Genomic DNA, 14,694 nt, shown 5'->3' with positions numbered 1-14,694 from the left:
GACTTCAGGTCTCACAGGGTAGGTGGGCGGGGGGGAAATAGGTGATGGGGATGAAGGAGGGCACTTGTTGTGATGAGCACCGGGTGTTGCTTGGAAGTGCTGACTCACTATATTGTGCGCCTGAAACCAATATTACCCTGTATGTTAACTAACGGGAGTTTAGATAAAAACTTATAAAAAAAAAATCCTTGACAATTACAAAGTTTAACAAAGTTTATAACAAAGATTTACAAAGACAATAACAAAGTCTTGTAATAAAATATTTTGAAAAGGAACAAATTTTGAAATCTAAGCTTGTTTTTACCATGATACTCAAAGAAAGCCAGAAAGGAGAAGATGAATATTTATCCAGCAGAATATCCCATTCATGAGACAAATAACTTGTTAGCGAAAAATAAAATAAGCATCACTGAAAATTGATTGTATTGTGAACGATAAATAACTCCTAAAAAATTACGCACAAATAAAAACTGCGGCCCTTGTGTTTCACCCACGTTTGTTGCTTTTGCTTTTTATATTCAAAATCATCCCAAGTTTGTGTTATATTTGGAGTACCATTTACTTGTATACTTATTATCTATCTTGGTTTCCCCAAAGAATTTCTAATTGCATTTCTACTTTTCCTTTTGATCAAAATAATCTTCATATGATTAACCACTTGTGATCTGAATTAAAACTACCTACTTTCTTCTTAAAGGCATTTTTATGGAACCCTCTAATTTCATTTTGCATAATTTCTGATGAGTTGTATATGTTGAGACCTCATACTTTTATTTCTGTGAATTCTTTCTTGACCTCTGTTGTTTTCTTTTCCGTGGCAGCCTTCTCATGCCTAAAGAATAAATTATCATGTTGATTTTTTTTTTAAAGATTGTATTTATTTATTTGACAGAGAGAGAGAGATAGCGAGACCAGGAACACAAGCAGGGGGAGTGGGAGAGGGAGAAGCAGGCCCCCCCCACCGAGGAGGGAGCCCGATGCGGGGCTCGATCCCAGGACCCTGGGACCATGACCCGAACCGAAGGCAGACGTTTAATGACTGAGCCACCCAGGCACCCCGATATTATTTTTTACCTTAAGTTAAACATACACTTAATTTATAAAGAAATCTACAAGAGCTAAAATAAAAGACTCAAGTAAGCCCTCTATGTTGGGTCCCACACACTGTTCAAAGTAAGAACGTTCAACCCTTTTATGGTCTATTTTGACATTTATCTCCACATCTCTAAATAATATAATTTTACTGTGGTTTCTTAATATTTTTTTTTTCAGCTGAAAATATCACTAACTGGCTCCTTTTTCAACCTATCCTATCAATACCCCCATCAATATATATACTTCTTCTTGTTCCTATTTTCTCAGTGTTGTTTTATCGTAATTCTGCTTGGATATTCAACATTTACATATTTATGACTTGCCAATACTGTTCACAGAGGTGCCATAAAGTAAGAAATGTTTCTCAAAACAGTTTTGTTTTTCTTGGGAGTTAATAATGGTCTTGTCTTAGTTTGTTCAGACTGCTATAACAAAACACCATAAACTGGGTAGTTTATAAAACACAGAAACTTGTTTCTCACTGTTCTGGAGGCTGGAAAGTCCAAAATCAAAGTGCTGGCAGATTGGGTGTCTGGTGGGGGTCTACTTCCTGCTCATAGATAGTGCCTTTCTCTGTAACCTAACACGGTGGAAGAGAGGTCTCTGGGATCTCTTTTATAAGGGTACTAATCTCATTCACGAGGGCTCTCTCCTCATGACTGACTCACTACCCAAATACCTCATGTTCAAACCCCATCCCATTGGCGGCTAAGTTCTAATATATGAATTTGGAGGTTGGGGCAGGGGGGACACGAACATTCAGTGATAGTAGGACTCTGGTTTCTTTTTCTATGTACTTATTACTAATTTATCCCCCAATGCCCAGCTATAAATTTGCGTTTTCTCCAAATACATTCTTTTTTTATTAAAAAAAAAAAAATAGGCCCCATGCCCAATACAGAGCTTGAACTCATAACCCTGAGATCAGGACCTGAGATAAAGAGTTGGATGCTCTACCAACTGAGCCATCCAGATGCCCCTTCTCCAAATACATTCAAACACCTCCGGGATTCCAATACGGTTATCTTCCTGGAAGGATACCTTCTGACACCGTTCTACCTACTCCAACCTGCTCCTACAGCCAGAAGCACAATAATCCCACAACTACCTCTCTTTGCCCTCATCCTGTTTGTCTCCCTCTCTCTCCTGCAGGAGCCTCTATTGCAGGCCTGGTGTAGTAATCATATACTGTTCACATATGTTCCTTCGCTTTCCATCTCTCACTCTAGCCAACTTTGTTGGAGATTTCATCAAATTTATTTTCTAATTGACCACTGACATCATTTTATCACTCATATTTTAAACATAATCTGTGAAGGACTTTTTTTAATAGACTACACATTTTATTTTCCCTGTTTCACAGATGCAGTATCTTCTCTGATTTCAGAAAACATTAATGGCAACTTCTTGTTTCTATTTCCTCCAAGTTTCTCCTTCAGTTGGTTTTATCACCTATTTTTCATAATGGGAACTATAAAAAAAAAAAAAAAAAATAGAGCTGGGTACATGAATTGCCTTGTAGACGAGGAGTTACCAGTGCCCATTATGCTGGATGTGACTTTCTTGGGTTAGAATAACTACTAATGTCAATATCCTTACGGTTCAACTTGTAGCCTATTAAATACTGACAAATGTGTATTCTAAACGTCCAGGTAAAGTATATGTCAGCATGAACACCACACACAGGGGAGAGGAGCTGGGATCACATGGTCTTACACTTAATTTCCACTTTCACACAGACTGTATACAGATTTACACTTAATTTCCATTTTTTAAATGAGAGATCTAAGCTATTTCTGGGTACCTCCAGGTTTGTTATGTTCTAAACCCAAGCCTCCATCTTCTATCAGGGCAACACAGGACTCCTGTGCTGCTGTATTAAGGGAGGGAAGGTCTGGAAATCTAACTGCTCCTTCCATTGCCTCCTGCTTTCTTTGGTTTCCACTGAAAAATCAGCTGTCAATCGTATTTCTACTCCACTGAGGGCTGTGTGTCTTTTTTCTCCCCACTCTGGTTCTTTCTAAGATGTTTCTCTTTGCCATTGGTTTTTAGCAGTTTGACCATAATGTGTCTAGATGTGGTCTTATATTATTTATCATTCTTGGTCCCTGCTGAACGTCTAACCCTGGTAAATGAGGTCTTTAATCATTTGTGAAAAGTCTCAGCAATATTGCTGAGAATATAGCTACTGCTTTGCTTTCCCTCTTCTCCTTTTGAGGCTCGAATTATATGTGAGATGGAATTTTGAATGTATGATATTTGTCTCTTACCTTTAACATTTCTCCCCCAATTACTCTCTGTACCTCAGGCTAGATATTTTCCAGCAACTTATCTCCCAGTTTATTGTGCTAACTGGATCATCTGTGGGTTTAATTCTATTGCTTATTTTTACCTAATTTATCTGTCACAAGTCTTGCCTCTTCACACATCTGGAATATTTTACTGCAAGGCAACTGCAGAGACTCTGAATTATGCTACTTCCACCAAAGAATCTTCCTTCAGAGAGAGTTGCTTTGCTTTTCTGTTAAGCAGATGAGGGGCAGGAGGAGGTACAGGCAGGGACGGAGCTGAGTCAGGGCCGAAGTGTGGTCAGGGGAGATTCAATGAACTTCTGATTCATCTTTGTTTCTAGCGTATGGTCTTCCAGAGTTTTCAGTCAGGAACCTGCTGGCTATTTAGCTCTTTGGTCCTTTAACGTGGTGGGAAATTCCTTGCACTCTGCTTTAGCTTAGATCTTTAGCCATAGGACCATCACATTTTGGCAATCGCCTTCAGGGAGAAGACTGGCCATGTGTTTGAAGCCCACTGAGTCTTTAATTTTTGGCTACACCCCTGTGTGAGAGCCAAATGTCTGTTGGTTTCTCTCTTTCTGAGCAGCAATCCACTGGGGGCTTAACCTCTACCTGAACCCAAAATAGATTCATCTTCTTTCACATATGACTTGTTCTTGTGAACTTGTAACATTTTAATATTGTCTCTGTCTTCAAAATTGTGTGTCAGGAAAGAGCTGAGGTAATCATTAGTGTTCAGTCTTCCATATTTACTGAATAACTATAATATTTTCTTGAATCTCATTAAATATAATATTTGGAACTTTCTAAATGTCATATTGTGTTCCTTGGACTATTACTGTATCATCTGAAGTAATTAGTTGTAGTTGGCATCTGGCTTTTACTACCATGTTCTGGGTTTTGGTATTCTCTGTTCTTGGATATTTCTAAATTTCCAAATAAAGGGTGCCTTCAAAAAATGTCTTCAAATTATTTGGGATACATATAAGATTCCATTCCTAGTGTTCATAGAGATTTCCCTTGTACATATCTTTATTGTCATTTAAATGCTACATTTTTATGGGTGGAAGAGCAGTATGCGGGGTGTCTCCACCTTCCTGAACCAGAAACTGATGTCTATACTTTGAAGACTACTTTTGATTTCAATGCTCTTTTACCCAAATGATGATTAAAAATTTTCAGCAAAGAAATTTACAAGGTCTTTGGACTTCAATTCATACATACCCATACCTATTTTGTTATTAAGTAGACTCTTTTTTTTTTAAGATTTTATTTATTTGACACAGAGAGAGGCAGCAAGGGAGAGAACACAAGCAGGGGGAGTCCGAGAGGGAGAAGCAGGCTTTCCGCCAAGCAGGGAGCCTGATGCGGGGCTCAATCCCAGGACCCTGGGATCATGACCTGAGCCGAAGGCAGACGCTTAACGACTGAGCCACCCAGGCACCCCACGTAGACTCCTTCTAATAGTGAATATCTGAGTGGGCAACTTGCCTCTGTGCCTTCCAGAAAACATGTAAACAAAAATTGAGTATCCCCCAAAATTGAAAACAGGGTTGAACTTCAAGAATTAAACTGTACAATCAACCCATATAAAGTCATGGCAGAGATCGTATCCTGTCATTTGAAAGAGGCCGGCCCCTAAGCCCGTAAGAACTGATGCACACAGAGTAAGGACTGTGACCTAATGACAAAGTAACATCTCAACTCTAAAGGGTTAGCTATTAGAGAACAGCAAAAGGAGAGTCTGATACACATACATTAAACAAAGGCAGTGCCCATCACAGCTCTACTCACACTTATTCTATCCAACTCTACCACTGAATAAATTCAGGATGACAAACAGCCCCTATGCTAAAGAATCACCAAATCAGGAGATTCAGTCCGGTCACTATAGAGAATGGTAGGCCCATGTGACTCACATGTTTTTCATTTATATTTCTCCTTTGCTATTCATTTTCACTTGGCCCCGAGGTCACCGAATACCTAATTTCTTACCCAAACAAGAAATCCTTTACTTATCTCGGAAACAAAGGGTGCTTCTGGTATGTTGGCTTATCTATTTGTGTCAGCATTTGGGGAGAGGCACACAAATAAGGAAACTGAAAGCAGGACAGAGAATCTAAGCAGGCCCATCATTCAGCGGCTCTGTCAGGGGCTGGGGCCACTTCTGCAATAGCAGTAGAAATGCATTTTAGATAAATGAAATGGACCCTTCCGTTTATCTACCAGCCTGCGACTGTCAGACAGTATCTGCTGCTGGCTCACAGAAACTTCCTGACTTTATTTCAGGAAACTAAAGGAGACACACAACTAAGAAAAATATTCATGCATCTTCAAATCAGTTTCTGGGGCATAAATTCAGAAATGGATAGGGAAAATCATTAAAGACGAAGGCGTGCACAACACAACAGAATGCATTCAGTAATCAAGTATGTATTACTTTCTTTTTTCGAAGACATACAAATATTTCACTTCTTTGGTGACAGGGGCTGATACCTACACAGGCAAGGTCTAGAATATCAGGACAAGCCTAAGTAAAATATGCAAACCTCCTGAGTAGTACACACTATAGTGGGTGTTCTTGGTGCCTTACCCGGCACTCCTTGCAGAGCAGTGGCCCTTCCACTGGCGACTGGGAGCGTTGGCCCATACTGGTTCACAGCTGCCCCCTTCTCTGAAAATTGCTCTTAGCTGATGAGAGCTACCTCGTTAGGAGACTATGTCACCACACCTCCCCCAAACACTAAAATCAGTAGCTAATGATTGAAAGACAAGTGGGAGTTGAGCATAAATCATCATCCCCCCTGGCCTCAAAGGGGACCAACTGAGATTCCATCCAGGCTCCAGAATTCCCTTGGGATCAAGCTGAGGCTAGACTCCAGCTCAGAGCAAATCCTTGCCTACTTCCATTCTCTGCTATATTCCTCACTCCCCACCTGCTAAGAACATGCCCTCAATAGAGCACAAGCATACGGAATCCTGTCTCTGACTTCTAGGAAACCCAACCTAAAATCCAGGTATAACTCGTCATTATAAATTACCCACTGCATTCCCTGTAAGCCAGCTGTCAACCACAGACGGTATGGCAGCCCGTACCAATGAGTACAAGAAAGTAGCATACTGGTTAGTGACGAAGAGCCTGTTCCCTGGAGTCCAACATGCCCAGATCCATATCTTAGCTCAGTCACATGCCTGCTAGGCAGTGCTGGTTAAATCACATAAACTCTCCTGACTTCAACTCCTCCACTAAAAAATATTAAAAATAATATAACTTCAACCTTAATGATGTTGAGAGGGTGAAAGTCGAGACAGACAATGCATGTGAAGAGCTGAGTACAGAGTAAGGGTAGAGCAAGGGCCACCTGCTCTTGCTACTACTGTCGTTATCACGACTGCATGGCAACTGGGTCACTGCAGTTGCCTCAAATAAGCATAATGCCACGTTTCCGACTGTGGGAAAAGTTTTCCTTAAAGAAGAGGAATCCAGGAGTCATTTGAGCAATGACAGAATAAAGAGAAAGTAGAAGGATGGCGGACACGGAGATATTAATGCTGAAAGGAAGGGCAGGGTTACTCCACTCTTCATCTTGGCTCTTGTCTCCAAAATACACCATGGAGAAAGCTGAGGTCCAAAGTGGTGTATTCAAAGTATCTCCACTTTGTCGTTTACAGAAATGTTGAAAGTGTGAATGAGTCTGTTTGTGTAGAGTAGAAAAGGAGAATGGCAGTGATGGAGTGGGGGCGATGGAGAACAGGGAGCAGTAAGGGCATCCCTAGGGGCTAGTCTTGTTTTTCCTAGCACTGTCTGGGAGAAAATGCTAGTGCCTGCCACTATCCTAATGTCCCAGTTTTGTGCCTCTTCCTGGTTTTGCAAACTATACTTCCCATCCCCCCTTGCAGTTGACAGAGGCCATGTGACTGAGTGATGGCCGCTGGAATTAGGGCAGAAGGGAGATGTGCCACTTCCGGGCATGGCCCATATGATCTCCTCTGTGTGGTTTTCCATTCTTCCTTCCATGCTGCTCCTGCAGATGTGGGTTGAAGACGGGGGCACATAATGCAGAACATCCTGGGCTCTTGGATGGCAGCATAGATTGGGGCCCCCACAGCCTCTGTGCTGCACTGTCATGCAAGTGAGTAATAGGCTTTGTGTGTGTGTGTGTTCAGCCACTGAGAGTACAGGACTGTCTGTAGACAGCAGTTAGCTCACCTTCACCGAGACTCTGAAACTAGTAAAATCCTAGTTGTCATTATAAAATTCACATAAACAACCACAAATCCTCCAGGAAGTTATGAGAAAAGGAAAGTAAAGATGTTTGAATACATGGGTAGATAAACAGCACTTGAACAGGGAATGCTCCCCAAGAGTCCAGAATGTGGGGAAGAAGGTCACCTGGGACCACGAAGGCATTGGGCATGGACTCAAAATAAACAGAGCAACCAAATACCATCTGAAAAACTAAAAACAAAACAAAACAAAATACACTGCCTCATATGGTGTTCACTCATCCATTCAGGAAACACTGAGAACTTGCTATGTACCAGATACCATAACAAATCTTTCCTTAAAGGGTCACTTAGCAAATAGTTTAGACTTTGTAGGCAGAGCAGTCTCTGTGACAACTGGTCAACTCTGCTCTGCAGCAGAGGTAGACAATATATGAAATACATGGGTGTGTCTGCGCTCCAAGAAACATCAGGAACTATAATCCCAGGCAGGCAGTATGCAAATGAATGGGTGTGGCCGTGTTCCAAGGAAACTTTAACTATGAGCCACAAGCCCTGGTTTGCAGACCCCTGAAAGGTTTTAATAACAATGATCTCTATGATTCCTTCCACTTCTACAATACCATGATTTTAGGAACATGTTTGATAAAGAAAGGCAAAAATAAAGTTTAGAATTATGATTTCTGGGGACTACAGTAGAGACTGGTCTCTCCTTATTTGATATAAATATAAAACTTGATTCAAACAATTAGTCCATATGAATATCTCGTTTGAATAGTTATTCTAAATTATTAAGTAATACATCATTCCTTAAATTATACAAAAGAATTCCAACAGAGGGTAGTTACATCATATTCTTATGACCTATCAGAGAGGTACTGGCATTATAAATTGAATTTATTTTTAAATTTAATCGCATACTGACAAAAGGAAGCCATCTAAACTCAAGAATTCCAGCAGCTTCTTTAGAAATGGCCACTAAGGTTTCATACATGTGTTTGGTTAAGTATATGAAGAAATCGAAAGAGAAAAGTTCCTTAAGCACATCAAAGATCTCACAGATTCAATGAAGTAATCTTAACTTCACAGACTAGGAAAGCGGCTTCATCAAAGCACATAGGAGACAGGCAGCGATGATCTAATGTGGGGTTTCAGCATTGGCGCTACTACCACCCTGAGCCAGGACAGTCTTTGCGGAGTGGGGAGATGCTGCCCTGTGCATGGTAGGATACAGAGCAGCATCCCTGGTTTCCATCCACCGCATGCCCGTAGCGGCCCCCACCAGTGGCGAAAACCAGAGGTTCCCAGCAGGTTAAGCAGCCCCCAGTTGAGAAACACTGGTTTAGAAACTGTCTCAAGTTGAAAGTCAATTCCCCAAACCTAAAGATTCAGGAAACAAAGTCAACATCTACCTTAACTTCCAAGAGAAATCTCTACCAATATTGACCAGGTTGTCAGAGACTTAACAGTTTTTAACTCACAAATCGTGCAGAGGCAGGTGGCAAATTGGAACACAGATTTCAATTTTTCTGCTTACTCCAGCAGTTGTAAGTGAGAAATAGGATGTGAATCCCTTTCCCTCGGTAAGAAAACAATATAAAAATGGATTTTGAGCCATTTCCCAGAAGAATATTAGCAAGATAGGGAGGCTAAATGAGCTGCAGCCCCTTTGTGTTCTTAGGACGCTCTTCAAGGAGTGTTTACCTTGGGCCATCGGAGGCACGATCCTAGATGGGAAAATGTTGTCAATTAGTCTTGAAGCCAGCTGCATTTTTATATTTTTCAAAAAGCTTCTTTGTTCTTGAAAAATAACTGCTGTGATCAAGGCAAGAAGAAAAGTGATGTTGAAGAGTTGAATCTGTTATCATGACAAGAAGTAGGAGAGATGCATAATGGTGAATGCCACGTCTTCTATCACTATGCCTGATTGGTTTTCAAGATGCCATGGATAAATTTCAGCACTTGGGGGCCAGAAGGAAACTTATCACAGCCTCTGAGTGGAAAGAAGCCTTAGAAAGGATATCACATTGATAATCTGATTCTCCAGACACTGATGAAAAACAGGTTTTATTTCCTTAAATCAAAGCAACTCTTGATCTTTCGCTTTAATACAAAAGGTATGCCTGTTTGAAAATTGTAACAAATATTCTACATATAGGCATTTTACCTCATGGTATATTTATATGTGCATATTTTTGTGGTGATGCCAAGAGACTTTCCTCAAACAGATCATGTTCACTCAGGGTAACAGAGGAATTCTGCCCCAACCCAATCCCGGCTCAAATCTTTTCTGCTCTAGAAACCCCTCCAGTGATGTCTCACCCTTGCTAGAGAGGCAAAGGGAACAAGAACTCTGACTCGGGGTGCTGTTGACTCCGGTTCCAGAATGCTTTCAGCATTGGGCTTGCCAGGCAATCTGAGTTTTCGAATTCTGAGGCCATCACCAAAGTCCATTTTTCTCACCAAGGGATTCTGGCACAGTTCCACAAGCTGAGCCCCAAGTCATGACCATGTCTGGATGGACAATGTGCTCTGACTCCCGTGTGTAATGCCGACACCTTGCGTTCCATCCTCCCTTCACTGCTGTAGGAGGACTAACACCTGGCCCCTCCGCTTCTCCTCTCACCAAACAGCATAAACTGGGATCACCAGTGTGGGGACCTGAGGAAGGGGAGAGGGAGAGGGTCCACTGAGAGGTGTTCATTGTGCTCCTGCTCTGGCCAAGAGCCCTGCTGGCTACTCTATGTAATGCAGGACATTGAATTTGGGGGACACTGACAGGGGACAGTCTCTAGAATTCCGTAACTGCCACTCAGTAGGAGGAAAAGAAGGAACATTAATCAGCATCTTCTTTCTCGTTACTGATCCTAAAACACTGTCAAGGCAGGAGACGAATTCGGGGCAGAGGAACAGTGTAGAGCAGGACTGAGCAGAGAGGTGACTGGCGTGTCAGAAAGGAAGGAATCAGAGCCAGCAGTTAGCCCTTTCGTCCTAGAATCATCCTTTGGGGAGAGAGGGTGTATACACATGTTGCTGGATGCCTCTTCCAGCAAGCGTTGCTCATTGCTCTAGTCTCTTGGTTGTGTTCCTTTCCTCAAATTTAGGGACAAACTATGAAGCTTACCTACACCCCACTAATGAGAAGTTTAGAAAATTAAAGAGCGAACATATTACTCGAAATCAACAGATATTTGTCTTGAGTCTACCACTTGCCAGGTAACCTAATCTAGTGATCCACTTCAACCGACACCAAGGAGACAGAAAGAGAATGCTCCTCACGACACAGAGTGAATTTCCATGTGAGACAGTAAGGGCTCGTCGGAAATAGAGGCTGTGAGGCTGTGAAATGCATCAGAGGGTCACCAACTCAAACTGACTTGGGATAATTTACAAAGAGGGGGTAACTCGGGATCAGGTGCCTTTGGGGCTCTGGGGGACTCAGGATCGGTAGCCTTTTCCGAGATTAAGAAGAGGATGGGGTAAAAGTGTTTACCAGAGAGGACAGCAAGAGCAAATGCTTGCTGCTGGGGAAGAGCCTCCAGGTTAGGAAGCTATAAGTAGCTTGACATGACCTACCAGGAGGAGGTGCCTCAAGGGGATGGGGAGAGACATGAAAAAAGCTCATGACCACCAGGAAGTGGACCCCGCGGTCACCCAGAGGGGGGCAAGATCAAATGAAGACTTGTCGGGTGAGAAACAAGGGCTATTGCAGATTCTCAACTCTGATTCTCTCCACTTCGTTGCAATTTGTTTTTCCCTTACCTCAGCATCCTTACTTTCTCGTGTTTAAACAATCATTTTTTTATCTTTAGTGAGAGAAGGAAGGAGGTAATTATTAGCCTGAGATATTCAAATTAATCCAGTTGATCCTTGTAGAAAATAACATTTCTAAGACATAACTGAATGCATTCAAGTCATAAAGGCTTCTGCACACCCTCTCTAGAATGGCACAGTCAACTAGGTAGCACCTGCCGTGCTGAGCTCCTGCACGGGGTTTAGTCCGAATCACAGTGTGCTCTGTGTGTAAAATCCACATGAGATTTTTACAGATGCAATGCAAAAAAGAAGAAAAAAGAAGAAGAAGAAGAAGAAACGTAACATCTCGTTAATTTCTTGTAATGAGTTCATATTGAAATAACATTTTTGATACGATGAGTTAAGACCAATATATTATTAAAAATAATCCCCATTTCTCTGTACTTAGTTGAATGTGACCACCAGTTTCAATCAACTAGCCATGAGGCCTGCATTATGTTTCTACTGGACAGTACCATTTATGACATGAGCACAACCCTCTGCTTATCTGTACGCCTCTCTTTTTGGTCACCCTTGGAAATCGTCACCTAAACTAAAATAAATTATTCATAGAAATCAATAAGACCGCTTTACCAAAGACATGTAAGAAGGAACAGTCTGTCAGGAAGAACCTCAAGCTTTATCTCTCTCCACACTGAGTAAACAGTAGGCTCCCGAGCAGCACACACAACCACAAAATGTCCAAGAGGAGAGCTGTACTGTTTTGCACCAAAGGCAAGGTGACATCTGACGACTGTCACGAGGGCTCTATTGTCAAAGCCCCCATTCAGGAAGTCACGGTCTTCTTGCTGGGCCCTCTGTGCTCTCTCTCACCAGGTGGTGATGCTGATGGGTTTTCCACAGTTCAGCTCCATCAATGACCTACCCTTGATTTCCACCAAAAGGACATCACGGCAACGGGAAGCAATGACGGGAAGAGCAACTTGGTTTCCCGCCCCCACAGCAATGGCAGGCACACGTCCGCGGCGAAGACATGTCCGATTCTTTGCATCTCTTTATTTTGCAATAACTTAAAGAAAATTTGCAAGAAAAACACAGTGGACTCTAATAAGCCCTTCACCTAAATTCTTCGATTGCCCCATTAATTATTTTTATCACATTTGCTTCTTTCTCTCTGGGTGCACGTATTATAATTTTTTAAATGATTTCAGAATATGTTGGAAAACCATACCCTTCACCCCTACTTATCTCAGTAGGTCTGTCCAAAGAACAAGATCACTTCCCTACATAATCACATCACAATTATCAAAATCAGAAAATAAATACATTTCTACTATCTCATCTACAGACATTTAAAAATTTCTTTTAAGATTTTATTTATTCATTTGCCAGAGAGAGAGAGAGAGAGCACAAGCTGGGGGAGCGGCAGAGAGAGAGGGAGAAGCAGGCTCCCTGCTGAGCAAGGAGCCTGATGCAGGACTCGATCCCAGGACTCTGGGATCATGACCTGAGCTGAAGGCAGATGCTCAACCGACTGAGCCACCCAGGCTTCCCCAGACATTAAAATTTTGCCAGTTGTCCCAATAGTGTCCTTGATAGCAAGAAAAAAAATTTTTTTTTTCTGTTCCAAGATATGAGTTGGACCAAGTGTTTCATTTGATTGCCATGCCATTTTGTCTCCTTGATGAGGGACTAGCCCTTCTTTCTTTCCATGCCTTTCATGGCCTGGTGATTTTTGAAGAGTAGAGGCCAATTTTTTATAGAATGCCCCTCAGTTTTGATCTGTGTGATGTTCCTCCTGATGAAACTGGTTATAATCTGTAGTTCAAACATCAAGGAAATCCTGCTGTGTCCTTCTCTACAGTCTATCAGGACACGTTTGCTGGCTCTTTGTCCCATTACGGGTGAAGGGACCTTTGATTACTTGGTTATGGTGAGACTGGCTGGGTTTCTTCACCATCAAAAGATAGTTTTCCTTTTATAATGAATAAATATGTTATAGGTAAATACTTTGAGACTACATAAATATCTTGGTCATCATCAAAGTCTCACCCATACATTTTCACAGCCATTGATCATTTCTGCCTGAATCAATTTTTAGTATCATGGTTGCCAAGTAACAATTTTGTAATTAAATCATTCCTTCAATATTTGTCAGCTGGCATTTAAGAAGGAAGAACGGTCCCTTCTGCCTCATCTGTGTACTTATTCAGTTATTTTGATGTTAGTATATCCTCATTGATTCTTAGTTTATTCAACATGTTATAAACTGAGACTGATTATACACCATGATTTAACAATCAAATTATCCCAGACTTCTTCAGTGAGCCCACTTCCAGCTGGCTCCTAGGACCTTCTGACCTGCCCTCATCATGCTTTGAATAGGTCCTTAATTCCTGAAACAACAAGATATTTCAGGCTTCTCTGGGACTTTCACTGCCCAGGGCCTGGAACCGGCTACTTCTCCAAGAAACTTTGGTTCCTATTAGTGGAGAATTAAATTTAGAAACCAAGAACTGTAGGGGCGCCTGGGTGGCTCAGTCAGTTAAGCATCTACCTTCAGCTTCGGTCATGATCCCAGGGTCCTGGGGCAGAGTCTCATATTGGGCTCCTCGCTCAGCGGGGAACCTTCTTCTCCCTCTCCCTTTGCCCCTTCCCCCCATTTATGGGTGCTCTCTCTCTCTCACATACATAAAGCCTTAAGGAAAAGAAAACAAGAACTGCGAACTGTACATTAAATGAGCTTATTGCTACCAGTATGCCAATGCTTCCAGACCCCCTCAGCCGAGACAACTAGGAGACAAGGAAATGAGTATGCACACGTCAACAAATGTTTGTACCCACGTCTACACACTCCACTTTTTCCCCACACACACTGTGGCAGATAATCTAGTATACCGTGAGAATCAAAATGAGCATAATATATAGTTCCCATCTACTGAAAGATCTATACCTTTTATAAAAGACCATTGAAAAATCAGAGTTTTAAAGCAGTATTTTGGTTAAACTGCTGATCATTTTGATTACTTATTAATACATTCATGATTTCAACCAACAAATCGACTCATTTAAAGACTCATATACTAAATTGCAGCGGTAAGACAATTAATTCTCGTCTGGTGTGTTGAAATGATTACGATAATAAGTCATCATTTGTCATTATCACTTTTAAAAACAAAAGCAATTAACATTTGCTGAGAAATTACTACGCCTTCTCCCTTTTGCACACCTTCCTTTATTTAATTTTAGCAGTGACACTGTGAGGATAATTAGTGCCTTGTGGCCATTTCACAGATGAGGAAACACACAGTTGCTGGGACGCATG

The 14,694-nt window shown here is 41.6% G+C and overlaps 1 protein-coding gene across 1 annotated transcript in view; it reads right to left on the bottom strand.

Moving 5' to 3' along the window:
- Positions 1-14,694, bottom strand: part of SEMA5A (semaphorin 5A) — a 297,610-nt gene that overhangs the window by 220,665 nt on the left and 62,251 nt on the right.

The sequence above is a fragment of the Neomonachus schauinslandi genome, chromosome 7 (genome assembly GCF_002201575.2).
Source record: "Neomonachus schauinslandi chromosome 7, ASM220157v2, whole genome shotgun sequence".
Lineage (NCBI taxonomy): Eukaryota > Metazoa > Chordata > Mammalia > Carnivora > Phocidae > Neomonachus > Neomonachus schauinslandi.
The sequence above is the reverse complement of the archived record's forward strand: the minus strand, read 5'-3'. Positions and strand labels throughout refer to the sequence as shown.